General features: G+C 49.3%; 1 protein-coding gene across 1 annotated transcript in view; it reads left to right on the forward strand.

Annotated features, from left to right (window-relative positions):
- Positions 1 to 211: 211 nt before the first annotated feature.
- The window catches only part of Sema5b (semaphorin 5B), a 117,666-nt gene continuing 98,635 nt past the window's right edge, over positions 212 to 19,242 (forward strand). The window contains exon 1 of the mRNA XM_041673020.1: positions 212 to 518. The gene's annotated coding sequence lies outside the window, so the exon portion shown is untranslated. The remainder of the gene's footprint in view (positions 519 to 19,242) is intronic.

Consider the following 19,242-nt stretch of genomic DNA (forward strand, 5'->3'; position numbering starts at 1 on the left):
GGGCCCGAGCCCTGCTAGGGGAAAATGGGGGTGCAGGGCGCCCCCTCGCGCTCTCCCGAGCTCCTCGGGGCTGGCGGGTGAAGCTCTCGCAGTGGCAGGTCCTCTCCATCCCCCTCCTCCTTTTCTCTCCCGCTCCCCTCCTTCTCTCCTCTGGCTTCCAACTCCTCCCCCACCGCTTTTCCCCCCTCCCCTCTGCTCCCTCGCTCTCCTCCTCCTGGCTCTCTCAGGCGCGCGGGGTCTGGAGCTAGTTGGAGCGCGGGGGTTGGTGCTGGAGCCCAGCTCCGCCGAGCCCGGTGGGTCGGCGGCGCATCCAGCGGCTGTTGGAGCAGCCGGAGTGTAGCGGGCCCAACCGGAGTCGGGGACTGCAACGAATCGCTGAGCCCTTAGCTGGAATCCTTCCTGTTCGGCCGCCCCATTCCCAGACGGGCCGCCAGCGCTCGGGTTCGTCACCGTGGTTTGCACCGCCCGGAGCCCAGGGCCGCGGGGAACCCCGCACCTGCGCGTGCTGCTGCGGGGAGGTGAGTCCGGGACCTCCCGGCGCTTTTCCCTCGCCGGCTGGGGCTGCAAGTTGCAAACTTCAGCAACTAGGGTGGGTTGAGGGGTGGGAGTCCGGGGCCGCTGGTAAGTTGGAGGCAGGTTGGAAAGGCTGCAGGGGGCAGGAGAGCGGGTTCCTGGGCTTCAACGCTGTCCAGGGCCACCTCAGCTGGGGCGCCTTTGGTGCTGCTGCGCTCCTGCCACTCATCCTACTCCGGGTTCTCGCTCTGCTGGGCTGCAACAGTGGCGGAGACCCAGAGCTTCGGCCTGGGGTGTGTGTGTGGGATGGGAGACCTACGACGGAATGCCTGGGACAGGGGCGCGAAGACTGGGCCGAGATGGAGGCTCAGCAGAGGGCGGGCGGGTAAACCTGGCAAAGGGAGAGTGAGGGAGGCGAGGCGCGTGGGAACGCGTGGCCGGCTCAGAGTGTGAAATCTCCCGCGCAGGGACGTCCCCGCGCTACCGCCACTAACTCGGCCCTCACCGGATTCTCCCCCCCCCCCCCCACCATAGGATACTCCAGCCTTGACTGGGTCCCTCGTAGCCCAAGGCCCTGGATGGAGAAGCCCGGGGACCCTCGCTCCCGCCTTGGCCAGTGAAGTGGGTGCGGCGGCGGGAATCCGGGACTAGAGGAGCGATTTCTTGATTTATTTTTCTCATGGTAATTTGTCTTTGTGATTGGGGCTGCCCATTCACTTTCTGCTCACGTCGTGCGGGAGATCCAGCGCGGAGGGAGGGAGCAGGGGGCGCTTGGGCACAGTAAGGGATGCAGACTGGAAAGGGGATACGGGGACCCGAGTCGGGAGGGAGCGGAGGTAGAAGTACCAGGAGGACCGGCAGAGAAAGAACGCGAGGCTGGAGGCCAGACTCTGTGGATTTCCGTTGCCTGCCTCAAACTTTAAAGAACCAGACGACCACCTGAAGCGCCAATTTCACCCCTCCTGGTCCCCTTTCCCAAGCCTGGTTCTAAGTCGTCTTGCCCTGCTTGCGCCAGACAAGAGTGGGCCTTGTGTTTGGATCCAAAGCGGTGGCCTCGGGATCTTGCCCCCAGGCCTACGGTCCTCTCCAGATTTTCGATGGGAGAGGAAGAGAACCCGCAGAGCTCATCTGGGCAGCCCACCTTCGTGGGCCGCGCGTTCTACATCAAACAAATAGGACTAGGGTGCTTGAAGTTTACCTTTGTCTAGAACCTACAAGATCCTACCTTCTCTGGCCCCAACTCCGTTCTGTTTCCTCAGCCCTTCTCTCTTCTCCCATTGCCCGCCCCCCACCGTGTACCAACTTCCATCTTCCCCATCCTCACCGGTCCCCAGGCTTTTTAGCCCACCCTTTCCAATCTTCTTAACTCTTCTCGCCTTTTTCTTGGCATTTATAAGGGACTTCCCTTCTTCCGGAGCCCACGACCTTGAGGAAGGGGCAGAGGAGAACTCGACTTTAGAATGGGATCTAGTTAGTACGAGTGGGGGGATGGTGGCAAGGGGAGCAAAATAAGAGGCTTGAAGGGAAAAAAAACCCACCCTGACTCAAATCGAGCTTCTTCCAAGTGCAGGGGGACGAAGGATAAAATGAGAGTAAAATGGGGGCGGGGGTTGTGTCTGAGCAGCGAGAACCTTCTGACCTTTATAGGAGGAAAGAACACCTGTACTGTAACAAATCATGCAAGGTATGTGTACCAGGTAGTGTGTGTGTGTGTGTGTGTGTGTGTGTGTCTGTGTGTGTGTGTGTGTCCCTTCTGCTTATCACCAGCTACCACCACCAGTTTGGGAAGGAATGGCAGATCTTTCATCTCTATATCTCCTTCAATGCAAGCCTCAAGCATTTCTAAAGCACCTATGGTGTGCAACACTCAGTACTAGGTGCTGATTAAAACAAACCAACAAGTCACGAGCATGCCTAGGGCAGGATTTCTGTCCAGTGAGACTTGGTGCCCAGGGATGGACATAGGCTCTCCTAGGAGAAGCCGACTCCTGGGGACAGGATTGGGGCCCTTCCTCACAGCTCTCTGTATACAAGGAGGGTCCTGTGGGTAAGGGCCTGATGGGAGGTGTTCCCTTATTTCAAGAGCCAGACTAAAAGGCAGAGAAACTGAGAGGCCATCTGATTCTTCTTTCACATTGGGATTGGAAGAATCCTGACTTGGAAGTCCTTCTGTCTACTGCTGCTTCTTCCTCCTCTTCCTCCTCTTCTTCCTCTTCCTCTTCCTCCTCTTCCTCCTCTCCTCCTCCTCCTCCTCTTCTCCTTCTCCTCCTCTTCCTCCCCCTTCTCCTCCTCCTCCTCCTTTTCTTCCTTCTTCATTTTTTTAAAAAAATTTGGTTAGTCTTAAATTTTCTTTTAGGTTTATTTTACTTTATTTGTATGAGTGTTTTACCTTCATGCATGTATGTGTACCATGTGTGTGCCTGTTGGGTCCCCTGGAACTAAGATTATAAATGTTTGAGGATGCTGGTAATTGAATCCAGGTTCTCTGCCCTTAACCCCTGAGCCATCTCTCCAGCACCCCTCCCAGACCCTTTGAGACAAGATCTTAGTAACCTAGGCTGACCTCCTCTCGTACTCCTCCTGCCTCGGCCTCCTGATTGTTGGGATTATAGATATGAGTCACCATGACTGGCTTCATCTCTCACTTCTTACCAAGGTTCAAAGATGGGAGAAAGTTCAGAGACTGGTGTTGGGGAGATCAGAGACTCAGACCCTGCAGAATGTAAGGCAGGTAGCAACATGCTGATCAGGCAGGCAATTAGAATAGATTGGTCGAAGGACAACTGGATGTTTAAGTCAAACTGTTTGAATGCAATGATCCAAACAAACCCAACTTATAACTCTGGAGCTATTTGACTCCTTATCTACAGGTCAAAAAGAAAAATTTGCCAGACGGTGGAGGAGCATGCCTATAATTCCAGCACTTGGGAGGCAGAGGCAGGCGGATTTCTGTGAGTTCGAGGCCAGCCTGGTCTACAAAAGCTAGTTCTAGGACAGGCTCCAAAGCTACAGTGAAACCCTGTCTCAAAAGAACCAAAAGAAAAAAATTAAGATTCTAAGATATGAGAGTATCTGCTCTGGAAGGACATGCTATTATGTTTCTCTGTACCTTGGGGGTCCACTGGAATAGTTCTTAGCCTGCTCTATCTTGGATCCCAGCTTCCTCTTGCTTTCAAGGCCTATAACCGATCTTCTGAGATAGGATCATTCCTAGGTCAGGGACTCTGAGCACTGTGTACCCATTGTCACGGTTCCAGATATGGAGCTGAGGCTTGGACTCAAGCTCCTGTCAATCTTCCCACTGTAATCTAGCAGATGTAAACTAATTGTATACTTTACTGGGGAAAAAAAAAACCTATGGCATTTCCCCCACTTTCTAATATAGAAAAACTTTCAGAAGTAGAAAGAGGGAAAGCTAGAAATTCACGTTAATTCTTCAGGATTCCAAAGGGATATCCAGGAAACCTTGGTTCTCAAAGAGGGGAGGGAGTCCCTAGAAGAAGCAGGGAGAATGCTAGCCTTTGTAGAAAGTCACCCTAACGAGGCTGAAGGAAGCTGCTGTGTGGAGTGTGTGAATTTGGAAAGAAGATGGTCTTGGTCCAGCTCTTTGGTAGTTTGACCATAACACTCCTATCCTTGGGTCAGTTCTCCTTCTATCCCATAGGGGGTCAATTAGATACTATGGCCAAACAATTCATTGCTTTCACTGAGGTCTGAGGTGAGAGAGTTGACATAGAAGATGAGAGATCAAAGTTTGTGAGCAGAAGCCATCTTCTATATATTCTTCCTCCAAGGACCCAGAGCCAAAGTCTAAAATCTACCATTCACGCTTGCCTCAGTAGCCAGATGGGTCTCATGATCCTCGAATGTTGATTTCATTGTTGTCTGGGTACAGAGCAACAGAAGAAGAGAAGTAGGCAATACACTCCTCTTCTCTAATTACCTGCCACCCACCCTGTGCCAGGCACTGTGCTGGGAGCTGTAGATACAATAGTGAGCAAGTCTTGTCTTTGGTCACCCTTGTGGGTGTGAATCAGCATCCCCAGGAGAACGCTGTTACCTACATTGCCTCGATGTCGGTGCTAGGATTTACTGTGTCTGTGCTTCCTCCCTGTACATTTGTCTAGGTGACCTGACATCTAAAGTCAACTTGTCTGAGGGATTTGGGAGCCCAGGGTTTCAAATGAGAAGGCTAGGATTCCACTTTCTCAGCTGATACTACAAGTCCTTCCAGTGACTTCAGACTTGTACTTAATTTGTCGTGTGACTGGGCATCTCCCTTCTACCTGGGATGTGGACAAAGGCAAAGCCAGGCCTCTGGCGATGACAACTGTTGGAAGGGGATATTGGTTGGTAATGTACACTTCAGGGTTTGAATGTCCCTGCTCCTGGCAACATCTCTGTCTTATCCAGCCACCGGATCAGTGCTTCCATTTCTTATGACGCGTGGGATGGATGTGTGCACGGTAGTTACCTCTATAGAAGGAGTTTTCTTTGAATTTTCTGTTTTCCATTTGAGTTCAATCATCACTTAGGATGGTCTTGCATTTCTGACAGTGTTTAACTCACTTGGTTTTCAATGTATGACAAGATCCCAAAGTGCGTGTCTTAGCTAACATGGATTCATTGAATAGACAGAGCAGAGCTCTCTTTTAGCTTGTATGGGCAGCACCTTTTTTAGAAGCATGAGGCTACTCTTTCCAAACCTCCCTCTCTGTGGCTGGGGTTTGATGATGTCTGCTCAGCTGAGGGTGTTTGTGTCATTCTCCACATCGGACAGATTCCTTCGTGGGCTCTTCTGAGGAAGCCTTCCTTCAACTAGCTTGTTTACTAGAAAGTGGCAGCCTGAGGTGTTCCAACTGGAAGCAGAGTTCTGGAAGGAATGGGAGAGAAGGAAGCTGTGTGCTCCATGCCTCTGCCATGCCCCTTCTCTTCCCTTCTGCTTTGGTGTCTTTGCCTTCCTGAGCTGAGAGATGTAAGCCAGACCTTGAAGAGCACACACTTGAATCTTGACAAGAAATTATTAGAGTTGATGACTTGAAAGTGGGGGGAAAGGATGGTAATTTCCCGTCCTCTTTGCTATTGGGTGTCCCAGAGAACGGAGGAGGGATCCAGGACCAGGAACAGCATGTGAGTATTTGATCTTGAGTTAAGAACTCACAGTTGGTCCATGTCTCGTTCTCCACTATCTGGATTGAAATTGGGGGATTGAGGATTCTACCTGGCCTTCCCAGAGTGCACAGACAGAAGGTTTCAATCTGCATATGCTGAGTCCTGCATGAGCTGCCTCATTGATCTTGCTTTAATAAGGACGACTTAATCAGACTCGCTTGAATTTGAAGCCCTGTCGATAGCATCGGAATATCTTTGCATCTGAACCAGCACTTCTCTGGCTGACTAGCGTCTTTTGTGATGGGAAAGGTTGGTTCTTGGAGGACAGCTAGTAACCATCTGTTCCACCCATCCCCGGAGGATCAAATGAGAAGAGATAGGTTTCAAATAGTGAGGAGGCTGGGTTAGCACTGGGGGCACTCTCTGAGTTGTCTGCAAAACTATCAGATTCCGCCTCTAGAAAAAGGCCATCTCTGACATTTCAGTCACCAGTTTTGAACAGAGACTGCTGTAGCTTCTTGACTTCCCAGGGGTCCTGCCTTGACTCTTTTGGATTCTTTGTGGGGGATGTTTTCTTTAGGCCAGTTTCTAATCCCTCCACCCACCCCCATGCCGTTGGTAACTCACCTGACAGCCAGTCTCTGACTTCACAGAAAGCAAGCATTCCCCTTTAAACCTCAGCCTAAGCTGAAAGTCCCATGGAACTGAGTGTGCTGTTGAGGTGTGGGGGTATGTGTGTGTGTGCGCACACTTGCATATGTGCGGTGTTAGTGTGTGTGTGTATGTGATGAACACATGTGAAGTACATTACATGGCTATGCACTATGGTTTTGACCGCTAGATTTATTGTTTTGTAGATTTAGTTTTTGTAGCTTCTTCCTTCTCTAGAGCTGACATGCGGCCACCAAAGGGACAGCTTCACAGAAACTGCTTGTGGAATGGCAACGAAGGCCCGTATCCCCTTTCCAGCCCAGCTGTCTACCTGAGCCAGACATCCCCCCCCCCCCCCACTGTTGTGGTGACTTTCCTAAGGGCCCTTCTGGATCCAAGCTGCAGGGAGAACAAAAAAGCTGCAGTTGGTTCTTGATTATTCAGGAATGGATGGATCCTGTGCTCAAAACGCAGCAACCAGAGGCCTCTTCCTCTTCTTCGGGTGTCTTCAGTAATTCTATATCTGGGGCGAGAAGCTGGGAGATCTTATCAGTTGGTACCAACCTTTGTTTCTAGCGTCCTGTCTCTTCTCTTTCTCCAAGGCACCTGGAAGAGACAAGAAGCCTCCGAGAGGCCTTATCCGCCTAAAGCAGACTACTGTCAGGGGCCACAAATTTGCTCTGCTGACTGGCAGAGTATGTTTCTGCCCAAAAGCAGGGCAGAAGAGGAAAATACCACTGGGGCCATGCTCTTGTAGATACCCCAGAATCCTGGCGTCTTCTCATCCTGCCAGCTTTTGTTAAGCTTGTAGTTTGTTTTCGGAGTCAGTTGGTACGCTGGGTCTCATCAGGATCTGTAAGCACACTGCAGTGTCCTTGAGCCAAAGCCCCCAAACCGACCAAGACCTGATGAGTGCCTCTGCTGATGTCCCCAAGACGGAAGGTAATTTTCTTGCATAAGGCAGGTGCTTTAGGCTGTAGCTCTCGAGAGGCTTGGCGTGCTAGGTCCAGGGAACAGAAGGCTGTATACCACTGCATCCTGGGAGCACAGACTTGGTCCTCTGAATCTTGGGAGCACTGGCCTGGTCCACTGCCTCCTGGAAGCACTGGCTTGGTCCAGGCTAGTGTTGAACGCGCCAGTTCCTATAAGAGCCACCTGGGGAGCTTTGGATATAAATGTAATGGGGGTAGGAAGATGGATCGGTGGTAAGAATGTTTATTTCACAAGACTGACCATCTGAGTTCAATCCCCAGAATCCATATAAAAATCCAGTGGCTGTGAGGTGTGTCTTTAACCCCTGCACTCTTACTGCAAGCTGAGAGCTGGAGACAGGAGACTCACCTGGACGTTCATGGGCCAGCTGGCTTTCAGTATGCTGTGCAGTGGTGGACACTGAGAACCAGCTACTGAGAGCTGTCCTCTGACACACACACACACACACACACACACACACACGCTATAGCATGTGCGTGCATACACTCACATATAAACACATAGTAAAGCAGAATGTGTAACTGAGCATGGTAGCACATGCCTTTAATTCCAACACTAGGGAGGCAGAAGCAGGTGAATCTCCAAGTTCGAGGGGCAGCCTATTGCTGTCCACATAACTGATTACTGTAGGCAGAGACTGTTGTTCGTTTTCCAGCCACCCAGACCTGAAATAATCACACAGAAACTGTATCAATTAAAACACTGTTTGGCCAATAGCTTAAACTCTTTATTAAGTAACTCTTCCATCTTAAACTAACCCATTTCTATTAATCTAAATATTATCACAAGGCTGTGGCCTGTGTGTAGGTGTCTCTTTGACTCTGCCTTCTTTTTTTCCTCTATCTCTGTTTGGAATTCCTGCCTTGCCCTATTCTGCGCTGCCATAGGTCCAAAGCTGTTTCTTTATTAACCAATGGTAATAAAACACATTCACAGCATACAGAGGAGAATCAGAGTACAGACCAGCCAAGGCTGTATGGTGAGACCCTGTCTCAAAGCAAAACAAAAATATATATGTGTGTGTGTGTGTGTATAATATATTTTAGATATATGACAATGTATATGAAAATGATAATTATACATGACTGTTCTATCCTATACCTCAATTAAGTTAGAATTAAGTACAGCCTGGGCATCGGTGTGTGTGTGTGTATGTGTGTCTCTCATACGCAGTCCTGGTTGGGAGCCACTGACCTAAATCTTTCCTAGATTCCACCTGGCCTCACGCCAAAGGCATGCAGCGTTTCTTCGCCCTGGCTCTTCTAAATGGTCCACTTCTTTTTCATCAGCACCAGCTCCTGGCATTCAGTCCCGGCCACTGCTTATGTTCCTGTATTCTGAATTTAATGACTCTTTATTACAAACTGATTATAGGAGCTCTTCTTAATATAATTTTTGGCCATTTTTTTTCTTGGAAAGCATTTATAAAAATAACACATCTAGCCAACACTTTAGCATATTTTTCTGTAGAGTGGTATGTACTCAACTGTGGTCATATGTCTGGGATATTTTGCATCCAGCTCTTTCACTTAACAACATATTGTGATAATTTTCCCATGTCTTATTTGTTTTTTTTAAACAGACTTCTTAATGGCTGCCTGTATTTCATCATATAGATGCACCATAATTTATTTAGCAAATGCTCTGTGGTTGGACATTTAGACTGTAAGCCATTTTTCACCATTATAAATAATGCTGCAGTGAACATCCTTGGACATAAATCTTCAGGCTATTGATGATTATTTCCTCAGGACAGATTTCCTGAAGTGGAATATTTATGCTCTTTTTAACATGGTCCATTAAGACCATTTCTGACTGATTTCCTATAGCAGTAATAAGTTCTTGAATTCAGAGCTAAAAAAGTCAAGCTTTTCAGTGAATTCTGGGGCTGCAGAATGACCGCTTTGCCCTTCCTGACATGGGACCAAACTCCCTTGACTGCTAGATTCTTCTAGGTTCACCCTCCAGATCAATTTTATATAAAGCTGCCTTGGCCTTTAGATGTACACTCGGTGTCTTCTACCTCTGACCTTTCACCTTCTCAGCCCTTGCTCTTCCACATCTGATCCTTGAACTCTGCATTCAGAGCCTTGATGCAGTTATTCTATAATAGCCACTATCATTTATTGAGCTGTTCCTATGTATCAGGCAGGGTGCTAAACATTTTAAATGCATTGTCTCCTTTCACGCTCATGTGCCCTATGTACAGATATTATTTTTATCTCCACTTTCCACATGAGGAAATTGAAACCTTGGAAGATAAAACAATTTGGCCAAGGTTACACAGCCAATAAGATGGGATTTAGACCCAGAATCTTCATGCTTAATGACTGCATATACATTTCTTCAGTCTTTTTAGTAACTTTGGCTTGTGATCTCAACAGTAAATGTTCCGCCAACATCCGATGGGTATGTGTTGTGCCTTTCTCTAGCAGAAGAGGGGAAGCTGCTCACATATGAATGGCAGAAGAGTAGGTGTGTTAGACATTCTTTCCTTTATTCATTTGTGTTTTTGAGACAGTCTCACTATTTACTTCAGGCTGACCTTGAACTTCTGATCCTCTTGTTTCTGCCTCTGTAGTGCTAGGATTGTAGGCATACATCTCAACTCCCTTCCTGTTTACTTCCTGGATTATGTCCTTGTTCCCTCTTCCCGAAGAGTCTGCACTAGGAGACACTCTTTACCTCCTCACCAACCACTGCCAAGTTCCCAGCATACCTTGTAGCGGAGCAGGTCCAAGTATGACACACCTCTATTACAGCTTCTCCTGCAAGCTGGGAGGAGTGAGCTCCCACTTTCTCGGGGTGGGTTATCAAGCTGCCAGGGAGGTATGCTCTGATATTATGGAGGAGAGGAGACCTCATTTTGTTGGAAGTCAAATATTGCTTCACGTACAAGATTGGGTATATTCTTGTATTATTACATCTGTAACATGTCATTGCTGAGAAGGCTGCAAAGGGGTAACCACGTCTGTCTATTCTGATTGCATCCTGGCTATGACCAAGCACCAGGTGGAAATGTGACACAAAGCTCAGACGAAAGAGAACATATCGAGGTGGTTACAATGTCCACGGAAAGAAGTGACACGTCCAGAGACCTTTCTTGGGCTGTAGGGAATCTGATTTGGGGATTCCAAAAGAGAAGCTGCTTTGTGGCAAGCGAGCTTCCAGAAAATGAAGTTTCCCATTTTTAGCCAGGATTTGGATAAGACTGGAGTAATTGAGCTTATCAAATTTGTTGATGACAAGGCCATAATGGGCAGCTTCTATAAAAGACAGAATAAAGATTCAAAAATGATCTCAACAGACTGGAATGCTGGGTTTAAACTAACAGAATGAAATTTAACAGGGGCAGATGGAAAGTCGCATTTAGATCACAGAAATTAATTACTGAAGTTCTTGAGGGGGGCTGGGAGTGGGGGCAGACCTGATTTGGCTGGGAGCCTGAGAAGCAGATCTGAGGGGTTTGATGCTGCACAGACTTCAAAGGAACCCCACAAGGTGATTAGATCACTCAAAACAGCACCATCTTAAATGTCACAAAGAGAGGAGAGAGGCAAGACCCGGGGCGTGTTCTCCCTGGTCATCTGGGATCATCTCTAGACTTGGATTCTCAAGGAGACCTTAGCCAAGTCAAGGGTGGTCAGTGGAAAGCACTTGGCATGAGGAGGGCGTTGGAACACTCAGCCATGGAAGCATGGGTAATAGCAGTGGCTGTGCAAAGAGATAGGGAAGTACCTGTGGTCGCTATCATGGTGGCCGACTAAGGAAGGAGTAGGTGTGCACTAGGAGAGAATATAGAGCTCTTCAGCCTGGGGGAAGCAGAGGACTGTGGAATGGAGAAGTTCTAGAACTCAGGATTTCTAGAAGGCACCAGACGGCTTCAGTGAGGTAACTGTCTATTCAGTGAAGTGGTATTCCCTCTGTATGCTGTGAATATTATTGGTTAATAAAGGAAATGCTTTAGGCCTACAGCAGAGCTATAGGGGATCAGAGTTAGGTGGGGAAAACAAAACGGAATCCTGGGAGAAAGGCGGAGTACAGGAGAAGCCAGAGACAGACACCGGAACTTTAGCCGGTAAGCCACAGACACATGGCAATACACAGATTAATAGAAATGGGTTAAATTAATATGTAAGAGTTAGCCAATAAGAAGCTAGAGCTAATGGGCCAAGAAGTGATTTAAATAATACATTTTCTGTATAATTATTTTGGGGCTAAGTGGCCAGGAACAAACAAGTGGCCCCTCCTCCAACAAATTCTCTTCCTACTATAATTCAGTTCTGCCTGGGGAGCTCCTGTCCTGGAGACAGATGATGGCCCAGCCCCAGGCTGGAGCATTCAGTTCCCTTCTGCTACTTTCTGAATCAGCAGTTTCTGTCACCTAGCTCTTTAAACCTCCAGGACCTTGTACTTCTTGCTGGGGTTGGAGGCACCGCTTTGGATCTTGCTCCTTCTGTTGCTGGATGCTGGTGGCACTTATTTGGAACTCCTCCTGCAACTGGTTGTTAGGGGAGCTGGGGAGAGCCTTGGAATGAGTGTAAACTGAAGGGTTGAGACAGACGGGTTCAAAAGCAGGGTGGACTATTTTTTGGCAGTGGGTTTTATACAAATTCTTAGCCCCCTCCTCTGCCCCACAGATTATGATTAAGGATGATGGGTTTAATAGAAGATGACAGGATGCGGTCAGCTTCCCACCACTATAACACCTCAGATAGTCATAAACACCAAAGATCTGTTTTGGTTCATTGTTTCTGAGGTTTCAGCCCATGACTGGTTGGATCGCTGCTTTTGAGCCTACAATAAGGCAATATATGTTGGCAGCAGTATAAGACCAAACCATTTATCTCACAGCCAGGACATGAGAAAGGAAAAAGGAAGAGGCCAGGGTTTCACAGTCCCTTTCATGGGCATACCCACAATGGCCCAAAGACCTAAGCTCCATCTTTTAAAGAGTCCGTCACTTGCCGGTAGTGCCATGCTGGGGAACAAGACTCTAATGCATGAGCCTCTTGGGGACATTGCAGATCCGAACTCTATCTCTGCCTCTCGTGGATTCTCACCATTGGAATCAGATTGGGCTGGAAGGTTTTCTCCCCATCGGCATCATAATCGCCCGTCTGTATGAGTGGTCCTGGAATCCTGCAAAGAGAAGCCTCGGGCATGGGCTCCCCTACTCCCCTCACAGCCCACACTAGTGTGGGGCTCCCTCAAGTTGGATTTATTAACTTCTTTTTACTTTGAGGTGAGGGGCCTTGTGCACACCAGACAAGTGTTCTCTCACAGAACTTTATCTGCAGCCTCTTGACTCTAAGGTACCAACTCCCAGCTCTGAATAGAGAGAGCCAGGGCTCCGATCCTCATCCCGTACGCCCCCGAGGGCTCCTGGGAGCACCAGCAGCTTCCTCCTCCTAGCTCACCAAATCTCATCTGAGTCTTGACCTCTTGTCCTTAGTCCACAGTTCAATCTGCTAAAGCCGACTAGGAAAAGCCTTGAGGGTAAAATGTCTATCTCATGGTGGCCTCTAAGCTTCAATAGGTAAGAAGCCTACTTTGGTGGCATGCCAGGCAGGAAGGGGAATGGCCCCTTCTTGGAGTTATTAAAAGGTGTGAATCTTGAGCCCTTCAGAAATAGAAAGCTTGTTTTTCCTAATACACACAAGGTATTTGGTTTATTTTGTATTTACTTATTTGCGATAACCCCTAGTAGAAAGCTCTTGTCTGTTTCTCTCCCTATGAACTGCCATGCTGTCTCCATGAGCTTGCTCCTAGCAAGTTCAGGCCCTCTCGTCTCCTCCCTTCTTCCAAACAACTTTAATCCTCTGATGCATCTCTTTATATCTGGAGCCAGGACTCTGAGATTCCCCCATCACCCAAGGCTTTGAGACAAGATTGGGGATATGAGAGTTCTGAGGGTGGGGGTAGCGGTGGGGCTGACCAGTCCAGGTACCACACCTTCTGTTAGGGTAATTTCAGTTTTGATCAGATGCTTTGAGCAGTCACACTGTTGTTTTTGGTTGGCCTTACAGTCAACCATCGAACACTTCCAGGTCCTTTTAACATAAACTGTTACAGTCCATCTTCCTGATTTTGTTGTGATGCTTCAGGAGCTTGCTAGGCCTGCCATGGCAAAGTTCTATCAGCACGTGGACCACACAGCAGGTATGTGCTGTCTCATAGGCTGAGAAGTTGAAAGTCCAATACAGGCGGGGTTGGTGCCCTCAAAGGGATGTGATGGAGGATTTTACTGGTGCTGCTGGTATTGACTGGCAGTCTTGAGTGTTTCTTCACTTATAGATTTAATCTATTTCTGCCTTGGTCTCCACTTGTAGCATCTGTCTCCAGATTCCCCTCTACATAAGGACACCATTCACAATGGGTGAGGGGTTCACACTTCTCCTGAATGACTCCATCTAATTCGATCTGCAAGAACCCTATTTCCAAATAAAGTTCTATTCTGAGATATCGGGGGACTAAGATATTGATAGGTGATTTTGTGGGGGACAGGATTCACCCTGTGAGTGTGTTGTAGCTTTTTGGTGTCCTGGTTGGGACTTTGCGGTTTTTCCCTAAATCGTTTTCTCTAGTTAAGTTCCATCTATCTCTCCAGCTGATTGGAATCTTGCAGGCCGTGTTTCTGGCATCCAGTATCTCTGCTGTTGCTCCTGGCTTGCACTGCTTCCTGTGTGTTGATCCAAGAGACTGATAAGACATTGAAGTAGGTTGGAGCCCTACAGCAGGCCTCCTCGTTCCTTCCAAGGCCACTTGGGAAGCACTCCCAGGGTATGATCGTGCAGCAGGGACACGTTTTGCCAACTTCCCACCTTGCCAGCTTCCTTGTCTAACTTGGACACGTGATTTTGTGAAGAGCTCAGATGTTTTGCTCGAGATCAGCACTGTGAGTAAACCCCATTTCCCTCGTCTGCAGTGTGGTGACCCCGTCAGTGGGAGAGATGGGCTCCGCCTGACAGAACTTTATTACAGCGCACGAGCTGTCTGCCTGTGATCTCAGGGTCCTGTCCAAGTGCCCGCCACCCCCTATTAACAGTCTCCACAGGACTTTTTCTCAGGCGGCACACTGGCTTTTCTGCTCCGTGGTTTGCAAAAACTGCCTCAGACCCGTCTGGAAATGAGGGCTGCAGTGGCCTGTCAGAGCCTCCCCATACCCCTGGGGTTTGCCAAGATCCTGTCAGGACTCCTGTAAGACCCCCACAGCTGTTTGGAACCTCATCTGCATGTTCCCTCTTCCTGGGGCCAAGTGGCTTGCCTGCATTCAGAGCAGCTCAGACTGTGGCCTTCCTGTCAGCCTCTGGGGGCCCTCGGGTGCCTGAACTGTTGTTCTCTTGTTCTCCTTCCTGGGGAGGCTCATATCCTCCAGATAAGATGAAGCGGAGGATAACTCAGGACCTGACCCAGAAGCCACTGGATCTGTTGCTGCCATCTTAGTTCCTGTCTTCCCCTCAGATGTGAAGGTCGGGCACCTACCAAGGTGTGCTCTTCGGAAGCTGGGTTGGGGCAGAGAGAGGTACCGGTGGGAAGATCTCACCTCTGCTGAGGCAGCTAGACTAGAAGCAGCATGGAATGACAGAAAGAGCCAGCAGCCATGTAGACCAGGGTTCGAATCCCCACTCAGCCATTTACCCCTAGAATGATTTAGGTCAAATCATTTCTCTTCCCAAAGACTCAGTTTCCCCACCTGCAAAATGGCCATGGAACTTGCTTCAGGACTGCTGTGGAACTGAACAAAATATGTTCCTTTTTGTAAAGCAGGTGACCTGCAAGACGGCCTGATGAACCTTAGTTTGCTCAATAAGCCAGTGTGTCTGCAGCGCGCAGGAGGGAGCTGTAGTCTGACCCGGCTGGGGAGGGAAGCCCGGTAAAGCAGGGTCCAGTGTGAGGGGCTGAGTGCCTGCTGTGTCTGCCTTGAGAGCACTGACAGAGAAAGTGTGATTCTGAGAGAGGCCAGGAACTCTGAGCAGTCCCAGTAAGGGATGCACAGTGTGGGAGCTCGTACTGAATGAAGCACATCTCTTAAAAAGCTGTAAGCATTTCAGTTCATAAGTCCCTAAGGGTAGATGTGGTTTTATTACCCCACCTTACAGATGGGGCTACTGAGGCACGCCAGGCCGGGGAGATGTTAAGCTGTCTGTGACGGAACACTGGGCTCTTCCTGTGCGCCTTGGCTGCCTCCAGTTTTCTCCTCTTTCTATTTTGATGGGTGTGCTTTTCTGCTTCCTTTCCCGTCATCTGTCATGTTACTGGCTCCTTGGTTCCACCTACAGGATTTTGTACTGAAACAAATCATCAGACTATCTCCTTCTTGGAGATGGACTCGCAGCTCTGCTCCAATCTAAGGACCAGGAGGCATATGGGGCCTCGCGCTGACCCTGTCCCTTCCCCCACTCCTTATTCACTATGCTTGAAGGGAGGATTTGAGGCCACTCTGACTATCCTGGTGTGGCTTAAGGGGAACTCTTTAGCATTGGGGTAGTGGGTGGAGAAGGAAGAGGAGGGAGGTGGTCCATGTCGGCTCCCATAGTCCCAGATCTCAGGGACTCCAAGGATGAGAGGGGGAGGCAGCAAGATGGCTGCTACTACTAATTAATCCGTGATTTTAATTACACTTCATTGCCCTGTCCTGCTGTGAGGAGGGATTACTCAGAGATTGTCACACTGGGCTAAATGTCTAGAACCTTTCCACTTCAGAAACTCCTTTCCTTGTGAGGGCAAGCATGGGTCTGAGGTGGGGTAGAGATGGAGGGGACATGCTGGTAACTTACTCATAGCCTGGTCATCTGCGGGGAAGACCTTCCTGATGGTGACTGAAGTCCTCTGTTGGTGGTTTGGTGCTGTGGCCACCTCCAGGAGTTCTAATTGGAGGGAAATGGGGGCGGGGGGACACAGAGGGAGAAGGGAGAGGTAGCCTTAGGGTGGATGAATGCCTCCAATTACAGGAAATAATTCTGGTGAGACCTGAATTATATTCCCAAATAAAAGCCACCTTATGTGAGAATCTACTGTGAGCTAATCTCAACTCCTCAAGAAGGACTGAGAGAGGAGAGAGGAGGAGGAGGAAGAAGAGGAGAGGAGGAGGAGGAGCAAGAGGAGGACAAGGAGGAGAAGAAGAGAGGGAGGGAGGGAGGAGAGAGGGAGAGGGGAGAGAGAGAGAAGAGGGAGGAGGAGAAAGAGAGAGAGCTTGTCTTGTAAGTGTAGGAAATGACTTCCATCCCCAGAACCCGATAACAATGCCCGGCATGGTGATATGATGGTATACATTTGTAATACCCATGCTAGAATGCTGGAGACAGAAAGATCTCTGGGGCCTGCTGGCCAGCCAGTGTAACCTAACTGGTGAGCGCAAGGCTAATGAGAAACCCCGCCTCTAAGAAGGTAGACACTTTCTTGGGGAATGACACTCAGGGTTCCACTCTCGTCTCCATATCTGTGCACAGCACTCACATGAATGTGCACATATATGGACGTGCACATACACACAGGCACATTTAAAAACATTACCTGCCATCCCATGACCAGGCTACAGTGAACCAGGCTACAGGCTGGTCTTCTTTGGTTGCTGGGCCTCTCGGGAGGAGGAGACAGCCCGCAGTCTCCCAGTGAGTGAGGTTAGAATGAGGTCCCGAATAGAGTGATGCTCTTGAGATGGAGGAGAGGTTGAGAGCCTCTTCTGGCAGGAGAGGCTCAAGTATTTAAGGGATGTGGCGTTTTCCAGGGAGGATTTGTTCCTGGGAATCAGGGTGACTAGGGAATGGTCTAGGTCCTTCTGTGTCTTGGCAGGTGATGGGCTTCACAAAACCCACTCTGCCCTTTCAGCCAGCACAGACCCAGGCTTTTTTCTCTCCTACCCTTGTCTCTCACCTCTCTGTCTTCTCTTTCTCAGGCTCCAGAACTGGTTCTCTCCCAATAGCCTCCCCAAGACAGCATCCTTGATTTCATCCTGAACCCTCTAGCAAGTTGGTCCTTCTAGTTGAGTGACCACGGACACTGACGGAAGTTGGTGCGAGGAGGCCACAGCATCCTCAGGATTTGCTGAGACAGCCTGTGAGCTCCCAGTGTTTTCCCGTTTGCTGGTAGTATTTGCATCTCGGAATGAGTCATCAGGAACCAGGGTCTCTGGTCACAGTCAGGTGTGTTGGGGAAAAGGATGGGAATGTGGAGAAATGAGCACCTTTCTATGTGGTCACTGCAGCCTACAACAGCCTCTGAATATGAAGGAGCCTACATGGGGAAGCAGACACTGCTGCCCAGGATTGTGATTGGCTGTAGGGATCTGACAGCTCTCAGTCAGCATAGTGCTCCACAGAATGTTATTGATTAATGAAGATCCCTAGGCTTTCCCATCTCCAAGTCCCCCTCCAAAGCCTGGCACACACTTCCTGACGTTTTATTAGCCAGATCTTGTCATGAGCACACCCATGTCCCAGGACTGCTGGGCTTTGGGGAGATGGGTTGAATACAGTGTAGCTCTAGCCTCTGTTCCCCTTTGCCCAGGCCACTGCTAGGTGACGAGGCCTTGGTCACTATGCGCTGAATTCTTAGCACTAACTGAATTCATAAGCACCCAACTCCCACTACTCCTGAACCATAAGTCTGTTTGCTTCCCAGAGACCCCTTGCACTAGGAAGGGTTTTTTGCAGCGTGGACTCTGTGTAGCAGCTACATAATGCGGTGGTGCACAGCACACCTTGGAAAACCTGGCAGACAATAGAAGCTCGAGCCTACCGGGCCGGAGGAGGCTCTCCTTGTGGAGAAGGGCCAGTGGGGTCTGTCTGGAGATAGGGTAGAATGATGGTCATTCAAGCAGCAGAATATGGCAGTGGTATCTCCTGGATCCTCATTTCATATTGAAAGGTGGTGACTCAGACTTCGGCAGGAGTTAAGAGGGCTGCATTTGCCCTGAGTTGGATGTCACCCAGGGACAGTCACTAGGACAGGACCTTAGGTCCTCTGGCAATTGGGCAGGGGGAGCCAGAGCTAATCCAGGCAGCCTGCTCCATCGATGCCACCCAGTTTTCAGGGAGGCTGTGGAAAACTTGAGCCGGTGAGCCTGTGACAGGGCCATCATTTTGCAGGCAGAACTGCTAGCAGGAAATCAAGGTTCAGCAGTTCAGCTGGAGATGAAAGGGCATTTCACCCCACTCCTGTCAACTGCACCTACACTCAGGGCTCCACTCCTTGGGGAGCCAGCTTAGAGACTCTCCTGCTTCCCTTCCCTTCACACGTCCTCACCTCCCTCTGGTGTGTTAAAGAAAGGGGACTGAATGCTGGGCGCTGGTGGTGTATGCCTTTAATCCCAGCACTCGGGAGGCAGAGGCAGGCGGATCTCTGTGAGTTCGAGGCCAACCTGGTCTAAGGGAGCTAGTTTCAGGTCAGGCCCCAAAGCTACAGAGAAACCCTGTTTTGAAAAACAAAAACAAAACAAGAAAGGGACCAAGGCTGAGGAAGAGTCTATATTCTTTCTACAGGTTCTAATTACCAGCTTCCCTTGCAAGTCCCACAGACATTATGCCTAAGTGCACAGTGCAAAAGATGCTCCCTCAACCCTTGCAACACCAGTCCCACCTCTGCATTTAGAGATTTACTGTCTCCTTAACAAAGTTGTGAGCAGAAGGGAGTGGGTGATGGAGAGATGGGGGAAGGAAAGAGGAGAGAGAATTTGTTGTGTGTGTTCTATGGTTGCCCCACAAAGGACGGGACAGAATCCTGGGTTCCCTACTCTGCCTCCTGGTACTTAGAATCACAAAGTTGAAGCTAGGGTGGCAGCACATGCCTTTAAGAGACAGAGGTAAGCGGATCTATGAGACTTTGAGGCTAGCCTGGTCTACATAGTGAGTTCCAGGACAGCCAGGGCCATGTAGAGAGATCCTGTCTCAAAACAAAGAGAGAGATACAGAGAGAAACACTCAGAAAGTCACCTTAAGGTCCTGAGGATCCAGGAGAGACCACTGCCATATT

Source organism: Microtus oregoni, unplaced genomic scaffold (genome assembly GCF_018167655.1).
Source record: "Microtus oregoni isolate MIOR12 unplaced genomic scaffold, Mior012 000023F_ref0000262, whole genome shotgun sequence".
NCBI classification, from domain to species: Eukaryota; Metazoa; Chordata; class Mammalia; order Rodentia; family Cricetidae; genus Microtus; species Microtus oregoni.